Here is an 18,969-nt window from a genome sequence, read left to right on the forward strand (position 1 = left end):
AAATTCCTATTTCTACCCAAAATAAAATATAAATGTGAGCACTAAAAGGAGGACAGATGGACTTCTGTGGCTTCAGCATATAACTAGGGTTTGTGTGCTTTCCGTCCCTTAAGAAACATAGATCTGCATAAAAACTGCAGATGTCGAACGAGGGAATTATTTTAATTAAGACTGCAACATTTCTTAATTTTTCGTTTCCGCTGTATTTCGGCTATGAGGCAAACCCATTGAATCGTTTGCGCTCTGGGTCTACCATTATCAGGATTGGCAGATATGAGTTGTGTTTAACTCTCTCTTTTGATTAGCCAATATGGTTAAAACATGGAGATGTCGGGGATTGAACCCGGGGCCTCATACATGCAAAGCATGCGCTCTACCACTGAGCTACATCCCCTGGCACTCTAGGGAATCACTACAGTTTTGTGCATCGACCGATGATACCGACTACTTAATTATCTATCAGACAGCTTCAACTCATCTCGAAGGCATGTATGAAGCATCCAGATTAGATTGTTATTGGTGCACCAAAAGCAACACATGTGAAGACAGCCTTGAAGTGCAAAGGGCGGTGATAACCTGGATAGGAAACCATGCATTTTGAATGGTGATATTTTGTTTGTGAAAACCCAAACCGGCTGAAGTTGTTTTGTAAAAGTCCCTTGAGAGAAAAACGTGATGTGACTCTGATGTGTAAGTAATCTGTTCTACAAAATTTGGAGATGCCGGGGATTGAACCCGGGGCCTCATACATGCAAAGCATGCGCTCTACCACTGAGCTACATCCCCTAGGTAATTGCTGATTTTTGAAACATGCCTAAGGTCAGGAAGTAACCCTATCGATTATTTTGTGCCAACATTTTCCACTGAACAGTTTTACTTTTTTCTCCATAATATTCCATTTCAAATTCCTATTTCTACCCAAAATAAAATATAAATGTGAGCACTAAAAGGAGGACAGATGGACTTCTGTGGCTTCAGCATATAACTAGGGTTTGTGTGCTTTACGTCCCTTAAGAAACATAGATCTGCATAAAAACTGCAGATGTCGAACAAGGGAATTATTTTAATTAAGACTGCAACATTTCTTAATTTTTCGTTTCCGCTGCATTTCGGCTATGAGGCAAACCCATTGAATCGTTTGCGCTCTGGGTCTACCATTATCAGGATTGGCAGATATGAGTTGTGTTTAACTCTCTCTTTTGATCAGCGATATGGTTAAAACATGGAGATGCCGGGGATTGAACCCGGGGCCTCATACATGCGAAGCATGCGCTCTACCACTGAGCTACATCCCCTGGCACTCTAGGGAATCACTACAGTTTTGTGCATCGACCGATGATACCGACTACTTAATTATCTATCAGACAGCTTCAACTCATCTCGAAGGCATGTATGAAGCATCCAGATTAGATTGTTATTGGTGCACCAAAAGCAACACATGTGAAGACAGCCTTGAAGTGCAAAGGGCGGTGATAACCTGGATAGGAAACCATGCATTTTGAATGGTGATATTTCGTTTGGGAAAACCCAAACCGGCTGAAGTTGTTTTGTAGAGGACCCTTGAGAGAAAAACGTGATGTGACTCTGATGTGTAAGTAATCTGTTCTACAAAATTTGGAGATGCCGGGGATTGAACCCGGGGCCTCATACATGCAAAGCATGCGCTCTACCACTGAGCTACATCCCCTAGGTAATTGCTGATTTTTGAAACATGCCTAAGGTCAGGAAGTAACCCTATCGATTATTTTGTGCCAACATTTTCCTCCATAATATTCCTTTTCAAATTCCTATTTCTACCCAAAATAAAATAAAAATATGAGCACTAAAAGGAGGACAGATGGACTTCTGTGGCTTCAGCATATAACTAGGGTTTGTGTGCTTTCCGTCCCTTAAGAAACATAGATCTCCATAAAAACTGCAGATGTCGAACAAGGGAATTATTTTAATTAAGACTGCAACATTTCTTAATTTTTCGTTTCCGCTGTATTTCGGCTATGAGGCAAACCCATTGAATCGTTTGCGCTCTGGGTCTACCATTATCAGGATTGGCAGATATGAGTTGTGTTTAACTCTCTCTTTTGATTAGCCAATATGGTTAAAACATGGAGATGCCGGGGATTGAACCCGGGGCCTCATACATGCAAAGCATGCGCTCTACCACTGAGCTACATCCCCTGGCACTCTAGGGAATCACTACAGTTTTGTGCATCGACCGATGATACCGACTACTTAATTATCTATCAGACAGCTTCAACTCATCTCGAAGGCATGTATGAAGCATCCAGATTAGATTGTTATTGGTGCACCAAAAGCAACACATGTGAAGACAGCCTTGAAGTGCAAAGGGCGGTGATAACCTGGATAGGAAACCATGCATTTTGAATGGTGATATTTCGTTTGGGAAAACCCAAACCGGCTGAAGTTGTTTTGTAGAGGACCCTTGAGAGAAAAACGTGATGTGACTCTGATGTGTAAGTAATCTGTTCTACAAAATTTGGAGATGCCGGGGATTGAACCCGGGGCCTCATACATGCAAAGCATGCGCTCTACCACTGAGCTACATCCCCTAGGTAATTGCTGATTTTTGAAACATGCCTAAGGTCAGGAAGTAACCCTATCGATTATTTTGTGCCAACATTTTCCACTGAACAGTTTCACTTTTTTCTCCATAATATTCCATTTCAAATTCCTATTTCTACCCAAAATAAAATATAAATGTGAGCACTAAAAGGAGGACAGATGGACTTCTGTGGCTTCAGCATATAACTAGGGTTTGTGTGCTTTACGTCCCTTAAGAAACATAGATCTGCATAAAAACTGCAGATGTCGAACAAGGGAATTATTTTAATTAAGACTGCAACATTTCTTAATTTTTCGTTTCCGCTGCATTTCGGCTATGAGGCAAACCCATTGAATCGTTTGCGCTCTGGGTCTACCATTATCAGGATTGGCAGATATGAGTTGTGTTTAACTCTCTCTTTTGATTAGCCGATATGGTTAAAACATGGAGATGCCGGGGATTGAACCGGGGCCTCATACATGCGAAGCATGCGCTCTACCACTGAGCTACATCCCCTGGCACTCTAGGGAATCACTACAGTTTTGTGCATCGACCGATGATACCGACTACTTAATTATCTATCAGACAGCTTCAACTCATCTCGAAGGCATGTATGAAGCATCCAGATTAGATTGTTATTGGTGCATCAAAAGCAACACATGTGAAGACAGCCTTGAAGTGCAAAGGGCGGTGATAACCTGGATAGGAAACCATGCATTTTGAATGGTGATATTTCGTTTGTGAAAACCCAAACCGGCTGAAGTTGTTTTGTAGAGGACCCTTGAGAGAAAAACGTGATGTGACTCTGATGTGTAAGTAATCTGTTCTACAAAATTTGGAGAACCCGGGGCCTCATACATGCAAAGCATGCGCTCTACCACTGAGCTACATCCCCTAGGTAATTGCTGATTTTTGAAACATGCCTAAGGTCAGGAAGTAACCCTATCGATTATTTTGTGCCAACATTTTCCTCCATAATATTCCTTTTCAAATTCCTATTTCTACCCAAAATAAAATAAAAATATGAGCACTAAAAGGAGGACAGATGGACTTCTGTGGCTTCAGCATATAACTAGGGTTTGTGTGCTTTCCGTCCCTTAAGAAACATAGATCTCCATAAAAACTGCAGATGTCGAACAAGGGAATTATTTTAATTAAGACTGCAACATTTCTTAATTTTGTGCCAACATTTTCCACTGAACAGTTTCACTTTTTTCTCCATAATATTCCATTTCAAATTCCTATTTCTACCCAAAATAAAATATAAATGTGAGCACTAAAAGGAGGACAGATGGACTTCTGTGGCTTCAGCATATAACTAGGGTTTGTGTGCTTTCCGTCCCTTAAGAAACATAGATCTCCATAAAAACTGCAGATGTCGAACAAGGGAATTATTTTAATTAGGACTGCAACATTTCTTAATTTTTCGTTTCCGCTGTATTTCGGCTATGAGGCAAACCCATTGAATCGTTTGCGCTCTGGGTCTACCATTATCAGGATTGGCAGATATGAGTTGTGTTTAACTCTCTCTTTTGATTAGCCAATATGGTTAAAACATGGAGATGCCAGGGATTGAACCCGGGGCCTCATACATGCAAAGCATGCGCTCTACCACTGAGCTACATCCCCTGGCACTCTAGGGAATCACTACAGTTTTGTGCATCGACCGATGATACCGACTACTTAATTATCTATCAGACAGCTTCAACTCATCTCGAAGGCATGTATGAAGCATCCAGATTAGATTGTTATTGGTGCACCAAAAGCAACACATGTGAAGACAGCCTTGAAGTGCAAAGGGCGGTGATAACCTGGATAGGAAACCATGCATTTTGAATGGTGATATTTCGTTTGGGAAAACCCAAACCGGCTGAAGTTGTTTTGTAGAGGACCCTTGAGAGAAAAACGTGATGTGACTCTGATGTGTAAGTAATCTGTTCTACAAAATTTGGAGATGCCGGGGATTGAACCCGGGGCCTCATACATGCAAAGCATGCGCTCTACCACTGAGCTACATCCCCTAGGTAATTGCTGATTTTTGAAACATGCCTAAGGTCAGGAAGTAACCCTATCGATTATTTTGTGCCAACATTTTCCACTGAACAGTTTCACTTTTTTCTCCATAATATTCCATTTCAAATTCCTATTTCTACCCAAAATAAAATATAAATGTGAGCACTAAAAGGAGGACAGATGGACTTCTGTGGCTTCAGCATATAACTAGGGTTTGTGTGCTTTCCGTCCCTTAAGAAACATAGATCTGCATAAAAACTGCAGATGTCGAACAAGGGAATTATTTTAATTAAGACTGCAACATTTCCTAATTTTTCGTTTCCGCTCTCTGACGGCTATGAGGCAAACCCATTGAATCATTTGCGCTCTGGGTCTACCCATTGAATCATTTGCGCTCTGGGTCTACCATTATCAGGATTGGCAGATATGAGTTGTGTTTAACTCTCTCTTTTGATTAGCCGATATGGTTAAAACATGGAGATGCCGGGGATTGAACCCGGGGCCTCATACATGCAAAGCATGCGCTCTACCACTGAGCTACATCCCCTGGCACTCTAGGGAATCACTACAGTTTTGTGCATCGACCGATGATACCGACTACTTAATTATCTATCAGACAGCTTCAACTCATCTCGAAGGCATGTATGAAGCATCCAGATTAGATTGTTATTGGTGCACCAAAAGCAACACATGTGAAGACAGCCTTGAAGTGCAAAGGGCGGTGATAACCTGGATAGGAAACCATGCATTTTGAATGGTGATATTTCGTTTGGGAAAACCCAAACCGGCTGAAGTTGTTTTGTAGAGGACCCTTGAGAGAAAAACGTGATGTGACTCTGATGTGTAAGTAATCTGTTCTACAAAATTTGGAGATGCCGGGGATTGAACCCGGGGCCTCATACATGCAAAGCATGCGCTCTACCACTGAGCTACATCCCCTAGGTAATTGCTGATTTTTGAAACATGCCTAAGGTCAGGAAGTAACCCTATCGATTATTTTGTGCCAACATTTTCCACTGAACAGTTTCACTTTTTTCTCCATAATATTCCATTTCAAATTCCTATTTCTACCCAAAATAAAATATAAATGTGAGCACTAAAAGGAGGACAGATGGACTTCTGTGGCTTCAGCATATAACTAGGGTTTGTGTGCTTTCCGTCCCTTAAGAAACATAGATCTGCATAAAAACTGCAGATGTCGAACGAGGGAATTATTTTAATTAAGACTGCAACATTTCCTAATTTTTCGTTTCCGCTCTCTGACGGCTATGAGGCAAACCCATTGAATCGTTTGCGCTCTGGGTCTACCATTATCAGGATTGGCAGATATGAGTTGTGTTTAACTCTCTCTTTTGATTAGCCGATATGGTTAAAACATGGAGATGCCGGGGATTGAACCCGGGGCCTCATACATGCGAAGCATGCGCTCTACCACTGAGCTACATCCCCTGGCACTCTAGGGAATCACTACAGTTTTGTGCATCGACCGATGATACCGACTACTTAATTATCTATCAGACAGCTTCAACTCATCTCGAAGGCATGTATGAAGCATCCAGATTAGATTGTTATTGGTGCACCAAAAGCAACACATGTGAAGACAGCCTTGAAGTGCAAAGGGCGGTGATAACCTGGATAGGAAACCATGCATTTTGAATGGTGATATTTCGTTTGGGAAAACCCAAACCGGCTGAAGTTGTTTTGTAGAGGACCCTTGAGAGAAAAACGTGATGTGACTCTGATGTGTAAGTAATCTGTTCTACAAAATTTGGAGATGCCGGGGATTGAACCCGGGGCCTCATACATGCAAAGCATGCGCTCTACCACTGAGCTACATCCCCTAGGTAATTGCTGTGCTGATTTTTGAAACATGCCTAAGGTCAGGAAGTAACCCTATCGATTATTTTGTGCCAACATTTTCCACTGAACAGTTTCACTTTTTTCTCCATAATATTCCATTTCAAATTCCTATTTCTACCCAAAATAAAATATAAATGTGAGCACTAAAAGGAGGACAGATGGACTTCTGTGGCTTCAGCATATAACTAGGGTTTGTGTGCTTTCCGTCCCTTAAGAAACATAGATCTGCATAAAAACTGCAGATGTCGAACGAGGGAATTATTTTAATTAAGACTGCAACATTTCTTAATTTTTCGTTTCCGCTGTATTTCGGCTATGAGGCAAACCCATTGAATCGTTTGCGCTCTGGGTCTACCATTATCAGGATTGGCAGATATGAGTTGTGTTTAACTCTGTCTTTTGATTAGGCAATATGGTTAAAACATGGAGATGCCGGGGATTGAACCCGGGGCCTCATACATGCAAAGCATGCGCTCTACCACTGAGCTACATCCCCTGGCACTCTAGGGAATCACTACAGTTTTGTGCATCGACCGATGATACCGACTACTTAATTATCTATCAGACAGCTTCAACTCATCTCGAAGGCATGTATGAAGCATCCAGATTAGATTGTTATTGGTGCACCAAAAGCAACAAATGTGAAGACAGCCTTGAAGTGCAAAGGGCGGTGATAACCTGGATAGGAAACCATGCATTTTGAATGGTGATATTTCGTTTGGGAAAACCCAAACCGGCTGAAGTTGTTTTGTAGAGGACCCTTGAGAGAAAAACGTGATGTGACTCTGATGTGTAAGTAATCTGTTCTACAAAATTTGGAGATGCCGGGGATTGAACCCGGGGCCTCATACATGCAAAGCATGCGCTCTACCACTGAGCTACATCCCCTAGGTAATTGCTGATTTTTGAAACATGCCTAAGGTCAGGAAGTAACCCTATCGATTATTTTGTGCCAACATTTTCCACTGAACAGTTTCACTTTTTTCTCCATAATATTCCATTTCAAATTCCTATTTCTACCCAAAATAAAATATAAATGTGAGCACTAAAAGGAGGACAGATGGACTTCTGTGGCTTCAGCATATAACTAGGGTTTGTGTGCTTTCCGTCCCTTAAGAAACATAGATCTGCATAAAAACTGCAGATGTCGAACGAGGGAATTATTTTAATTAAGACTGCAACATTTCTTAATTTTTCGTTTCCGCTGCATTTCGGCTATGAGGCAAACCCATTGAATCGTTTGCGCTCTGGGTCTACCATTATCAGGATTGGCAGATATGAGTTGTGTTTAACTCTCTCTTTTGATTAGCCGATATGGTTAAAACATGGAGATGCCGGGGATTGAACCCGGGGCCTCATACATGCGAAGCATGCGCTCTACCACTGAGCTACATCCCCTGGCACTCTAGGGAATCACTACAGTTTTGTGCATCGACCGATGATACCGACTACTTAATTATCTATCAGACAGCTTCAACTCATCTCGAAGGCATGTATGAAGCATCCAGATTAGATTGTTATTGGTGCACCAAAAGCAACACATGTGAAGACAGCCTTGAAGTGCAAAGGGCGGTGATAACCTGGATAGGAAACCATGCATTTTGAATGGTGATATTTCGTTTGGGAAAACCCAAACCGGCTGAAGTTGTTTTGTAGAGGACCCTTGAGAGAAAAACGTGATGTGACTCTGATGTGTAAGTAATCTGTTCTACAAAATTTGGAGATGCCGGGGATTGAACCCGGGGCCTCATACATGCAAAGCATGCGCTCTACCACTGAGCTACATCCCCTAGGTAATTGCTGATTTTTGAAACATGCCTAAGGTCAGGAAGTAACCCTATCGATTATTTTGTGCCAACATTTTCCTCCATAATATTCCTTTTCAAATTCCTATTTCTACCCAAAATAAAATAAAAATATCAGCACTAAAAGGAGGACAGATGGACTTCTGTGGCTTTAGCATATAACTAGGGTTTGTGTGCTTTCCGTCCATTAAGAAACATAGATCTCCATAAAAACTGCAGATGTCGAACAAGGGAATTATTTTAATTAAGACTGCAACATTTCTTAATTTTGTGCCAACATTTTCCACTGAACAGTTTCACTTTTTTCTCCATAATATTCCATTTCAAATTCCTATTTCTACCCAAAATAAAATATAAATGTGAGCACTAAAAGGAGGACAGATGGACTTCTGTGGCTTCAGCATATAACTAGGGTTTGTGTGCTTTCCGTCCCTTAAGAAACATAGATCTGCATAAAAACTGCAGATGTCGAACGAGGGAATTATTTTAATTAAGACTGCAACATTTCTTAATTTTTCGTTTCCGCTGTATTTCGGCTATGAGGCAAACCCATTGAATCGTTTGCGCTCTGGGTCTACCATTATCAGGATTGGCAGATATGAGTTGTGTTTAACTCTGTCTTTTGATTAGGCAATATGGTTAAAACATGGAGATGCCGGGGATTGAATCCGGGGCCTCATACATGCAAAGCATGCACTCTACCACTGAGCTACATCCCCTGGCACTCTAGGGAATCACTACAGTTTTGTGCATCGACCGATGATACCGACTACTTAATTATCTATCAGACAGCTTCAACTCATCTCGAAGGCATGTATGAAGCATCCAGATTAGATTGGTATTGGTGCACCAAAAGCAACACATGTGAAGACAGCCTTGAAGTGCAAAGGGCGGTGATAACCTGGATAGGAAACCATGCATTTTGAATGGTGATATTTCGTTTGGGAAAACCCAAACCGGCTGAAGTTGTTTTGTAGAGGACCCTTGAGAGAAAAACGTGATGTGACTCTGATGTGTAAGTAATCTGTTCTACAAAATTTGGAGATGCCGGGGATTGAACCTGGGGCCTCATACATGCAAAGCATGCGCTCTACCACTGAGCTACATCCCCTAGGTAATTGCTGATTTTTGAAACATGCCTAAGGTCAGGAAGTAACCCTATCGATTATTTTGTGCCAACATTTTCCACTGAACAGTTTCACTTTTTTCTCCATAATATTCCATTTCAAATTCCTATTTCTACCCAAAATAAAATATAAATGTGAGCACTAAAAGGAGGACAGATGGACTTCTGTGGCTTCAGCATATAACTAGGGTTTGTGTGCTTTCCGTCCCTTAAGAAACATAGATCTGCATAAAAACTGCAGATGTCGAACGAGGGAATTATTTTAATTAAGACTGCAACATTTCTTAATTTTTCGTTTCCGCTGCATTTCGGCTATGAGGCAAACCCATTGAATCGTTTGCGCTCTGGGTCTACCATTATCAGGATTGGCAGATATGAGTTGTGTTTAACTCTCTCTTTTGATTAGCCGATAAGCTTAAAACATGGAGATGCCGGGGATTGAACCCGGGGCCTCATACATGCGAAGCATGCGCTCTACCACTGAGCTACATCCCCTTTCACTCTAGGGAATCACTACAGTTTTGTGCATCGACCGATGATACCGACTACTTAATTATCTATCAGACAGCTTCAACTCATCTCGAAGGCATGTATGAAGCATCCAGATTAGATTGTTATTGGTGCACCAAAAGCAACACATGTGAAGACAGCCTTGAAGTGCAAAGGGCGGTGATAACCTGGATAGGAAACCATGCATTTTGAATGGTGATATTTTGTTTGTGAAAACCCAAACTGGCTGAAGTTGTTTTGTAAAAGTCCCTTGAGAGAAAAACGTGATGTGACTCTGATGTGTAAGTAATCTGTTCTACAAAATTTGGAGATGCCGGGGATTGAACCCGGGGCCTCATACATGCAAAGCATGCGCTCTACCACTGAGCTACATCCCCTAGGTAATTGCTGATTTTTGAAACATGCCTAAGGTCAGGAAGTAACCCTATCGATTATTTTGTGCCAACATTTTCCACTGAACAGTTTTACTTTTTTCTCCATAATATTCCATTTCAAATTCCTATTTCTACCCAAAATAAAATATAAATGTGAGCACTAAAAGGAGGACAGATGGACTTCTGTGGCTTCAGCATATAACTAGGGTTTGTGTGCTTTCCGTCCCTTAAGAAACATAGATCTCAATAAAAACTGCAGATGTCGAACGAGGGAATTATTTTAATTAAGACTGCAACATTTCTTAATTTTTCGTTTCCGCTGCATGACGGCTATGAGGCAAACCCATTGAATCGTTTGCGCTCTGGGTCTACCATTATCAGGATTGGCAGATATGAGTTGTGTTTAACTCTCTCTTTTGATTAGCCGATATGGTTAAAACATGGAGATGCCGGGGATTGAACCCGGGGCCTCATACATGCGAAGCATGCGCTCTACCACTGAGCTACATCCCCTGGCACTCTAGGGAATCACTACAGTTTTGTGCATCGACCGATGATACCGACTACTTAATTATCTATCAGACAGCTTCAACTCATCTCGAAGGCATGTATGAAGCATCCAGATTAGATTGTTATTGGTGCACCAAAAGCAACACATGTGAAGACAGCCTTGAAGTGCAAAGGGCGGTGATAACCTGGATAGTAAACCATGCATTTTGAATGGTGATTTTTCGTTTGTGAAAACCCAAAGCGGCTGAAGTTGTTTTGTAGAGGACCCTTGAGAGAAAAACGTGATGTGACTCTGATGTGTAAGTAATCTGTTCTACAAAATTTGGAGATGCCGGGGATTGAACCCGGGGCCTCATACATGCAAAGCATGCGCTCTACCACTGAGCTACATCCCCTAGGTAATTGCTGATTTTTGAAACAGGAAGTAACCCTATCGATTATTTTGTGCCAACATTTTCCACTGAACAGTTTCACTTTTTTCTCCATAATATTCCATTTCAAATTCCTATTTCTACCCAAAATAAAATATAAATGTGAGCACTAAAAGGAGGACAGATGGACTTCTGTGGCTTCAGCATATAACTAGGGTTTGTGTGCTTTCCGTCCCTTAAGAAACATAGATCTGCATAAAAACTGCAGATGTCGAACGAGGGAATTATTTTAATTAAGACTGCAACATTTCCTAATTTTTCGTTTCCGCTCTCTGACGGCTATGAGGCAAACCCATTGAATCGTTTGCGCTCTGGGTCTACCATTATCAGGATTGGCAGATATGAGTTGTGTTTAACTCTCTCTTTTGATTAGCCGATATGGTTAAAACATGGAGATGCCGGGGATTGAACCCGGGGCCTCATACATGCGAAGCATGCGCTCTACCACTGAGCTACATCCCCTGGCACTCTAGGGAATTACTACAGTTTTGTGCATCGACCGATGATACCGACTACTTAATTATCTATCAGACAGCTTCAACTCATCTCGAAGGCATGTTTTGTGCCAACATTTTCCACTGAACAGTTTCACTTTTTTCTCCATAATATTCCTTTTCAAATTCCTATTTCTACCCAAAATAAAATATAAATGTGAGCACTAAAAGGAGGACAGATGGACTTCTGTGGCTTCAGCATATAACTAGGGTTTGTGTGCTTTCCGTCCCTTAAGAAACATAGATCTGCATAAAAACTGCAGATGTCGAACGAGGGAATTATTTTAATTAAGACTGCAACATTTCTTAATTTTTCGTTTCCGCTGCATTTCGGCTATGAGGCAAACCCATTGAATCGTTTGCGCTCTGGGTCTACCATTATCAGGATTGGCAGATATGAGTTGTGTTTAACTCTCTCTTTTGATTAGCCGATATGGTTAAAACATGGAGATGCCGGGGATTGAACCCGGGGCCTCATACATGCGAAGCATGCGCTCTACCACTGAGCTACATCCCCTTTCACTCTAGGGAATCACTACAGTTTTGTGCATCGACCGATGATACCGACTACTTAATTATCTATCAGACAGCTTCAACTCATCTCGAAGGCATGTATGAAGCATCCAGATTAGATTGTTATTGGTGCACCAAAAGCAACACATGTGAAGACAGCCTTGAAGTGCAAAGGGCGGTGATAACCTGGATAGGAAACCATGCATTTTGAATGGTGATATTTTGTTTGTGAAAACCCAAACCGGCTGAAGTTGTTTTGTATAGGACCCTTGATAGAAAAACGTGATGTGACTCTGATGTGTAAGTAATCTGTTCTACAAAATTTGGAGATGCTGGGTAATTGAACCCGGGGCCTCATACATGCAAAGCATGCGCTCTACCACTGAGCTACATCCCCTAGGTAATTGCTGATTTTTGAAACATGCCTAAGGTCAGGAAGTAACCCTATCGATTATTTTGTGCCAACATTTTCCACTGAACAGTTTTACTTTTTTCTCCATAATATTCCATTTCAAATTCCTATTTCTACCCAAAATAAAATATAAATGTGAGCACTAAAAGGAGGACAGATGGACTTCTGTGGCTTCAGCATATAACTAGGGTTTGTGTGCTTTCCGTCCCTTAAGAAACATAGATCTCCATAAAAACTGCAGATGTCGAACGAGGGAATTATTTTAATTAAGACTGCAACATTTCTTAATTTTTCGTTTCCGCTGCATGACGGCTATGAGGCAAACCCATTGAATCGTTTGCGCTCTGGGTCTACCATTATCAGGATTGGCAGATATGAGTTGTGTTTAACTCTCTCTTTTGATTAGCCGATATGGTTAAAACATGGAGATGCCGGGGATTGAACCCGGGGCCTCATACATGCGAAGCATGCGCTCTACCACTGAGCTACATCCCCTGGCACTCTAGGGAATCACTACAGTTTTGTGCATCGACCGATGATACCGACTACTTAATTATCTATCAGACAGCTTCAACTCATCTCGAAGGCATGTATGAAGCATCCAGATTAGATTGTTATTGGTGCACCAAAAGCAACACATGTGAAGACAGCCTTGAAGTGCAAAGGGCGGTGATAACCTGGATAGGAAACCATGCATTTTGAATGGTGATATTTCGTTTGGGAAAACCCAAACCGGCTGAAGTTGTTTTGTAGGACAGATGGACTTCTGTGGCTTCAGCATATAACTAGGGTTTGTGTGCTTTCCGTCCCTTAAGAAACATAGATCTGCATAAAAACTGCAGATGTCGAACGAGGGAATTATTTTAATTAAGACTGCAACATTTCTTAATTTTTCGTTTCCGCTGCATGACGGCTATGAGGCAAACCCATTGAATCGTTTGCGCTCTGGGTCTACCATTATCAGGATTGGCAGATATGAGTTGTGTTTAACTCTCTCTTTTGATTAGCCAATATGGTTAAAATATGGAGATGTCGGGGATTGAACCCGGGGCCTCATACATGCGAAGCATGCGCTCTACCACTGAGCTACATCCCCTGGCACTCTAGGGAATCACTACAGTTTTGTGCATCGACCGATGATACCGACTACTTAATTATCTATCAGACAGCTTCAACTCATCTCGAAGGCATGTTTTGTGCCAACATTTTCCACTGAACAGTTTCACTTTTTTCTCCATAATATTCCTTTTCAAATTCCTATTTCTACCCAAAATAAAATATAAATGTGAGCACTAAAAGGAGGACAGATGGACTTCTGTGGCTTCAGCATATAACTAGGGTTTGTGTGCTTTCCGTCCCTTAAGAAACATAGATCTGCATAAAAACTGCAGATGTCGAACAAGGGAATTATTTTAATTAAGACTGCAACATTTCTTAATTTTTCGTTTCCGCTGCATGACGGCTATGAGGCAAACTCATTGAATCGTTTGCGCTCTGGGTCTACCATTATCAGGATTGGCAGATATGAGTTGTGTTTAACTCTCTCTTTTGATTAGCCGATATGGTTAAAACATGGAGATGTCGGGGATTGAACCCGGGGCCTCATACATGCAAAGCATGCGCTCTACCACTGAGCTACATCCCCTTTCGCTCTAGGGAATCACTACAGTTTTGTGCATCGACCGATGATACCGACTACTTAATTATCTATCAGACAGCTTCAACTCATCTCGAAGGCATGTATGAAGCATCCAGATTAGATTGTTATTGGTGCACCAAAAGCAACACATGTGAAGACAGCCTTGAAGTGCAAAGGGCGGTGATAACCTGGATAGGAAACCATGCATTTTGAATGGTGATATTTCGTTTGGGAAAACCCAAACCGGCTGAAGTTGTTTTGTAGAGGACCCTTGAGAGAAAAACGTGATGTGACTCTGATGTGTAAGTAATCTGTTCTATAAAACATGGAGATGCCGGGGATTGAAGCCGGGGCCTCATACATGCAAAGCATGCGCTCTACCACTGAGCTACATCCCCTAGGTAATTGCTGATTTTTGAAACATGCCTAAGGTCAGGAAGTAACCCTATCGATTATTTTGTGCCAACATTTTCCACTGAACAGTTTCACTTTTTTCTCCATAATATTCCATTTCAAATTCCTATTTCTACCCAAAATAAAATATAAATGTGAGCACTAAAAGGAGGACAGATGGACTTCTGTGGCTTCAGCATATAACTAGGGTTTGTGTGCTTTCCGTCCCTTAAGAAACATAGATCTCCATAAAAACTGCAGATGTCGAACGAGGGAATTATTTTAATTAAGACTGCAACATTTCCTAATTTTTCGTTTCCGCTCTCTGACGGCTATGAGGCAAACCCATTGAATCGTTTGCGCTCTGGGTCTACCATTATCAGGATTGGCAGATATGAGTTGTGTTTAACTCTCTCTTTTGATTAGCCGATATGGTTAAAACATGGAGATGCCGGGGATTGAACCCGGGGCCTCATACATGCGAAGCATGCGCTCTACCACTGAGCTACATCCCCTGGCACTCTAGGGAATTACTACAGTTTTGTGCATCGACCGATGATACCGACTACTTAATTATCTATCAGACAGCTTCAACTCATCTCGAAGGCATGTTTTGTGCCAACATTTTCCACTGAACAGTTTCACTTTTTTCTCCATAATATTCCTTTTCAAATTCCTATTTCTACCCAAAATAAAATATAAATGTGAGCACTAAAAGGAGGACAGATGGACTTCTGTGGCTTCAGCATATAACTAGGGTTTGTGTGCTTTCCGTCCCTTAAGAAACATAGATCTGCATAAAAACTGCAGATGTCGAACGAGGGAATTATTTTAATTAAGACTGCAACATTTCTTAATTTTTCGTTTCCGCTGCATTTCGGCTATGAGGCAAACCCATTGAATCGTTTGCGCTCTGGGTCTACCATTATCAGGCAGATATGAGTTGTGTTTAACTCTCTCTTTTGATTAGCCGATATGTTTAAAACATGGAGATGCCGGGGATTGAACCCGGGGCCTCATACATGCGAAGCATGCGCTCTACCACTGAGCTACATCCCCTGGCACTCTAGGGAATCACTACAGTTTTGTGCATCGACCGATGATACCGACTACTTAATTATCTATCAGACAGCTTCAACTCATCTCGAAGGCATGTATGAAGCATCCAGATTAGATTGTTATTGGTGCACCAAAAGCAACACATGTGAAGACAGCCTTGAAGTGCAAAGGGCGGTGATAACCTGGATAGGAAACCATGCATTTTGAATGGTGATATTTCGTTTGGGAAAACCCAAATATTCCTTTTCAAATTCCTATTTCTACCCAAAATAAAATATAAATATGAGCATTAAAAGGAGGACAGATGGACTTCTGTGGCTTCAGCATATAACTAGGGTTTGTGTGCTTTCCGTCCCTTAAGAAACATAGATCTGCATAAAAACTGCAGATGTCGAACGAGGGAATTATTTTAATTAAGACTGCAACATTTCCTAATTTTTCGTTTCCGCTGCATGACGGCTATGAGGCAAACCCATTGAATCGTTTGCGCTCTGGGTCTACCATTATCAGGATTGGCAGATATGAGTTGTGTTTAACTCTCTCTTTTGATTAGCCAATATGGTTAAAACATGGAGATGCCGGGGATTGAACCCGGGGCCTCATACATGCGAAGCATGCGCTCTACCACTGAGCTACATCCCCTGGCACTCTAGGGAATCACTACAGTTTTGTGCATCGACCGATGATACCGACTACTTAATTATCTATCAGACAGCTTCAACTCATCTCGAAGGCATGTATGAAGCATCCAGATTAGATTGTTATTGGTGCACCAAAAGCAACACATGTGAAGACAGCCTTGAAGTGCAAAGGGCGGTGATAACCTGGATAGTAAACCATGCATTTTGAATGGTGATATTTCGTTTGTGAAAACCCAAACCGGCTGAAGTTGTTTTGTAGAGGACCCTTGAGAGAAAAACGTGATGTGACTCTGATGTGTAAGTAATCTGTTCTACAAAATTTGGAGATGCCAGGGATTGAACCCGGGGCCTCATACATGCAAAGCATGCGCTCTACCACTGAGCTACATCCCCTAGGTAATTGCTGATTTTTGAAACATGCCTAAGGTCAGGAAGTAACCCTATCGATTATTTTGTGCCAACATTTTCCACTGAACAGTTTTACTTTTTTCTCCATAATATTCCATTTCAAATTCCTATTTCTACGCAAAATAAAATATAAATGTGAGCACTAAAAGGAGGACAGATGGACTTCTGTGGCTTCAGCATATAACTAGGGTTTGTGTGCTTTCCGTCCCTTAAGAAACATAGATCTGCATAAAAACTGCAGATGTCGAACGAGGGAATTATTTTAATTAAGACTGCAACATTTCCTAATTTTTCGTTTCCGCTCTCTGACGGCTATGAGGCAAACCCATTGAATCGTTTGCGCTCTGGGTCTACCATTATCAGGATTGGCAGATATGAGTTGTGTTTAACTCTCTCTTTTGATTAGCCAATATGGTTAAAACATGGAGATGCCGGGGATTGAACCCGGGGCCTCATACATGCGAAGCATGCGCTCTACCACTGAGCTACATCCCCTGGCACTCTAGGGAATCACTACAGTTTTGTGCATCGACCGATGATACCGACTACTTAATTATCTATCAGACAGCTTCAACTCATCTCGAAGGCATGTATGAAGCATCCAGATTAGATTGTTATTGGTGCACCAAAAGCAACACATGTGAAGACAGCCTTGAAGTGCAAAGGGCGGTGATAACCTGGATAGGAAACCATGCATTTTGAATGGTGATATTTCGTTTGGGAAAACCCAAACCGGCTGAAGTTGTTTTGTAGAGGACCCTTGAGAGAAAAACGTGATGTGACTCTGATGTGTAAGTAATCTGTTCTACAAAATTTGGAGATGCCAGGGATTGAACCCGGGGCCTCATACATGCAAAGCATGCGCTCTACCACTGAGCTACATCCCCTAGGTAATTGCTGATTTTTGAAACATGCCTAAGGTCAGGAAGTAACCCTATCGATTATTTTGTGCCAACATTTTCCACTGAACAGTTTTACTTTTTTCTCCATAATATTCCATTTCAAATTCCTATTTCTACCCAAAATAAAATATAAATGTGAGCACTAAAAGGAGGACAGATGGACTTCTGTGGCTTCAGCATATAACTAGGGTTTGTGTGCTTTCCGTCCCTTAAGAAACATAGATCTCCATAAAAACTGCAGATGTCGAACGAGGGAATTATTTTAATTAAGACTGCAACATTTCTTAATTTTTCGTTTCCGCTGCATGACGGCTATGAGGCAAACCCATTGAATCGTTTGCGCTCTGGGTCTACCATTATCAGGATTGGCAGATATGAGTTGTGTTTAACTCTCTCTTTTGATTAGCCGATATGGTTAAAACATGGAGATGCCGGGGATTGAACCCAGGGCCTCATACATGCGAAGCATGCGCTCTACCACTGAGCTACATCCCCTGGCACTCTAGGGAATCACTACAGTTTTGTGCATCGACCGATGATACCGACTACTTAATTATCTATCAGACAGCTTCAACTCATCTCGAAGGCATGTATGAAGCATCCAGATTAGATTGTTATTGGTGCACCAAAAGCAACACATGTGAAGACAGCCTTGAAGTGCAAAGGGCGGTGATAACCTGGATAGGAAACCATGCATTTTGAATGGTGATATTTCGTTTGGGAAAACCCAAACCGGCTGAAGTTGTTTTGTAGAGGACCCTTGAGAGAAAAACGTGATGTGACTCTGATGTGTAAGTAATCTGTTCTACAAAATTTGGAGATGCCGGGATTGAACCCGGGGCCTCATACATGCAAAGCATGCGCTCTACCACTGAGCTACATCCCCTAGCTAATTGCTGATTTTTGAAACATGCCTAAGGTCAGGAAGTAACCCTATCGATTATTTTGTGCCAACATTTTCCACTGAACAGTTTCACTTTTTTCTCCATAATATTTCATTTCAAATTCCTATTTCTACCCAAAATAAAATATAAATGTGAGCACTAAAAGGAGGACAGATGGACTTCTGTGGCTTCAGCATATAACTAGGGTTTGTGTGCTTTCCGTCCCTTAAGAAACATAGATCTGCATAAAAACTGCAGATGTCGAACGAGGGAATTATTTTAATTAAGACTGCAACATTTCCTAATTTTTCGTTTCCGCTGCATGACGGCTATGAGGCAAACCCATTGAATCGTTTGCGCTCTGGGTCTACCATTATCAGGATTGGCAGATATGAGTTGTGTTTAACTCTCTCTTTTGATTAGCCAATATGATTA

The 18,969-nt window shown here is 41.5% G+C and overlaps 34 non-coding genes across 34 annotated transcripts; all 34 read right to left on the bottom strand.

The window, feature by feature from the left end:
- Positions 1 to 322: 322 nt before the first annotated feature.
- Positions 323 to 394, bottom strand: TRNAA-UGC. Its single transcript has one exon. It is a non-coding gene; the product is annotated as a tRNA-Ala (tRNA).
- A 320-nt stretch (positions 395 to 714) lies between these two features.
- On the bottom strand, positions 715 to 786 carry TRNAA-UGC. The gene has a single exon. It is a non-coding gene; the product is annotated as a tRNA-Ala (tRNA).
- Positions 787 to 1,223: 437 nt separating this feature from the next.
- TRNAA-CGC lies at positions 1,224 to 1,295 on the bottom strand. Its single transcript has one exon. It is a non-coding gene; the product is annotated as a tRNA-Ala (tRNA).
- Positions 1,296 to 1,615: 320 nt separating this feature from the next.
- Positions 1,616 to 1,687, bottom strand: TRNAA-UGC. Its single transcript has one exon. It is a non-coding gene; the product is annotated as a tRNA-Ala (tRNA).
- Positions 1,688 to 2,103: 416 nt separating this feature from the next.
- On the bottom strand, positions 2,104 to 2,175 carry TRNAA-UGC. Its single transcript has one exon. It is a non-coding gene; the product is annotated as a tRNA-Ala (tRNA).
- Positions 2,176 to 2,495: 320 nt separating this feature from the next.
- Positions 2,496 to 2,567, bottom strand: TRNAA-UGC. The gene has a single exon. It is a non-coding gene; the product is annotated as a tRNA-Ala (tRNA).
- A 438-nt stretch (positions 2,568 to 3,005) lies between these two features.
- Positions 3,006 to 3,076, bottom strand: TRNAA-CGC. The gene has a single exon. It is a non-coding gene; the product is annotated as a tRNA-Ala (tRNA).
- Positions 3,077 to 4,117: 1,041 nt separating this feature from the next.
- Positions 4,118 to 4,189, bottom strand: TRNAA-UGC. Its single transcript has one exon. It is a non-coding gene; the product is annotated as a tRNA-Ala (tRNA).
- A 320-nt stretch (positions 4,190 to 4,509) lies between these two features.
- Positions 4,510 to 4,581, bottom strand: TRNAA-UGC. The gene has a single exon. It is a non-coding gene; the product is annotated as a tRNA-Ala (tRNA).
- Positions 4,582 to 5,048: 467 nt separating this feature from the next.
- TRNAA-UGC lies at positions 5,049 to 5,120 on the bottom strand. Its single transcript has one exon. It is a non-coding gene; the product is annotated as a tRNA-Ala (tRNA).
- A 320-nt stretch (positions 5,121 to 5,440) lies between these two features.
- Positions 5,441 to 5,512, bottom strand: TRNAA-UGC. The gene has a single exon. It is a non-coding gene; the product is annotated as a tRNA-Ala (tRNA).
- Positions 5,513 to 5,950: 438 nt separating this feature from the next.
- Positions 5,951 to 6,022, bottom strand: TRNAA-CGC. Its single transcript has one exon. It is a non-coding gene; the product is annotated as a tRNA-Ala (tRNA).
- A 320-nt stretch (positions 6,023 to 6,342) lies between these two features.
- TRNAA-UGC lies at positions 6,343 to 6,414 on the bottom strand. Its single transcript has one exon. It is a non-coding gene; the product is annotated as a tRNA-Ala (tRNA).
- A 443-nt stretch (positions 6,415 to 6,857) lies between these two features.
- On the bottom strand, positions 6,858 to 6,929 carry TRNAA-UGC. The gene has a single exon. It is a non-coding gene; the product is annotated as a tRNA-Ala (tRNA).
- A 320-nt stretch (positions 6,930 to 7,249) lies between these two features.
- Positions 7,250 to 7,321, bottom strand: TRNAA-UGC. The gene has a single exon. It is a non-coding gene; the product is annotated as a tRNA-Ala (tRNA).
- A 438-nt stretch (positions 7,322 to 7,759) lies between these two features.
- Positions 7,760 to 7,831, bottom strand: TRNAA-CGC. Its single transcript has one exon. It is a non-coding gene; the product is annotated as a tRNA-Ala (tRNA).
- Positions 7,832 to 8,151: 320 nt separating this feature from the next.
- Positions 8,152 to 8,223, bottom strand: TRNAA-UGC. Its single transcript has one exon. It is a non-coding gene; the product is annotated as a tRNA-Ala (tRNA).
- Positions 8,224 to 9,277: 1,054 nt separating this feature from the next.
- TRNAA-UGC lies at positions 9,278 to 9,349 on the bottom strand. The gene has a single exon. It is a non-coding gene; the product is annotated as a tRNA-Ala (tRNA).
- A 438-nt stretch (positions 9,350 to 9,787) lies between these two features.
- On the bottom strand, positions 9,788 to 9,859 carry TRNAA-CGC. The gene has a single exon. It is a non-coding gene; the product is annotated as a tRNA-Ala (tRNA).
- A 320-nt stretch (positions 9,860 to 10,179) lies between these two features.
- TRNAA-UGC lies at positions 10,180 to 10,251 on the bottom strand. The gene has a single exon. It is a non-coding gene; the product is annotated as a tRNA-Ala (tRNA).
- A 438-nt stretch (positions 10,252 to 10,689) lies between these two features.
- Positions 10,690 to 10,761, bottom strand: TRNAA-CGC. Its single transcript has one exon. It is a non-coding gene; the product is annotated as a tRNA-Ala (tRNA).
- A 320-nt stretch (positions 10,762 to 11,081) lies between these two features.
- Positions 11,082 to 11,153, bottom strand: TRNAA-UGC. The gene has a single exon. It is a non-coding gene; the product is annotated as a tRNA-Ala (tRNA).
- Positions 11,154 to 11,579: 426 nt separating this feature from the next.
- TRNAA-CGC lies at positions 11,580 to 11,651 on the bottom strand. The gene has a single exon. It is a non-coding gene; the product is annotated as a tRNA-Ala (tRNA).
- Positions 11,652 to 12,128: 477 nt separating this feature from the next.
- TRNAA-CGC lies at positions 12,129 to 12,200 on the bottom strand. The gene has a single exon. It is a non-coding gene; the product is annotated as a tRNA-Ala (tRNA).
- An 831-nt stretch (positions 12,201 to 13,031) lies between these two features.
- Positions 13,032 to 13,103, bottom strand: TRNAA-CGC. Its single transcript has one exon. It is a non-coding gene; the product is annotated as a tRNA-Ala (tRNA).
- Positions 13,104 to 13,632: 529 nt separating this feature from the next.
- TRNAA-CGC lies at positions 13,633 to 13,704 on the bottom strand. Its single transcript has one exon. It is a non-coding gene; the product is annotated as a tRNA-Ala (tRNA).
- A 477-nt stretch (positions 13,705 to 14,181) lies between these two features.
- TRNAA-UGC lies at positions 14,182 to 14,253 on the bottom strand. The gene has a single exon. It is a non-coding gene; the product is annotated as a tRNA-Ala (tRNA).
- An 830-nt stretch (positions 14,254 to 15,083) lies between these two features.
- On the bottom strand, positions 15,084 to 15,155 carry TRNAA-CGC. The gene has a single exon. It is a non-coding gene; the product is annotated as a tRNA-Ala (tRNA).
- Positions 15,156 to 15,627: 472 nt separating this feature from the next.
- On the bottom strand, positions 15,628 to 15,699 carry TRNAA-CGC. The gene has a single exon. It is a non-coding gene; the product is annotated as a tRNA-Ala (tRNA).
- Positions 15,700 to 16,269: 570 nt separating this feature from the next.
- Positions 16,270 to 16,341, bottom strand: TRNAA-CGC. Its single transcript has one exon. It is a non-coding gene; the product is annotated as a tRNA-Ala (tRNA).
- Positions 16,342 to 16,661: 320 nt separating this feature from the next.
- Positions 16,662 to 16,733, bottom strand: TRNAA-UGC. The gene has a single exon. It is a non-coding gene; the product is annotated as a tRNA-Ala (tRNA).
- Positions 16,734 to 17,171: 438 nt separating this feature from the next.
- TRNAA-CGC lies at positions 17,172 to 17,243 on the bottom strand. Its single transcript has one exon. It is a non-coding gene; the product is annotated as a tRNA-Ala (tRNA).
- Positions 17,244 to 17,563: 320 nt separating this feature from the next.
- TRNAA-UGC lies at positions 17,564 to 17,635 on the bottom strand. The gene has a single exon. It is a non-coding gene; the product is annotated as a tRNA-Ala (tRNA).
- Positions 17,636 to 18,073: 438 nt separating this feature from the next.
- TRNAA-CGC lies at positions 18,074 to 18,145 on the bottom strand. Its single transcript has one exon. It is a non-coding gene; the product is annotated as a tRNA-Ala (tRNA).
- Positions 18,146 to 18,969: the final 824 nt, after the last annotated feature.

Source organism: Bufo bufo, chromosome 6, assembly GCF_905171765.1.
Source record: "Bufo bufo chromosome 6, aBufBuf1.1, whole genome shotgun sequence".
NCBI lineage: Eukaryota > Metazoa > Chordata > Amphibia > Anura > Bufonidae > Bufo > Bufo bufo.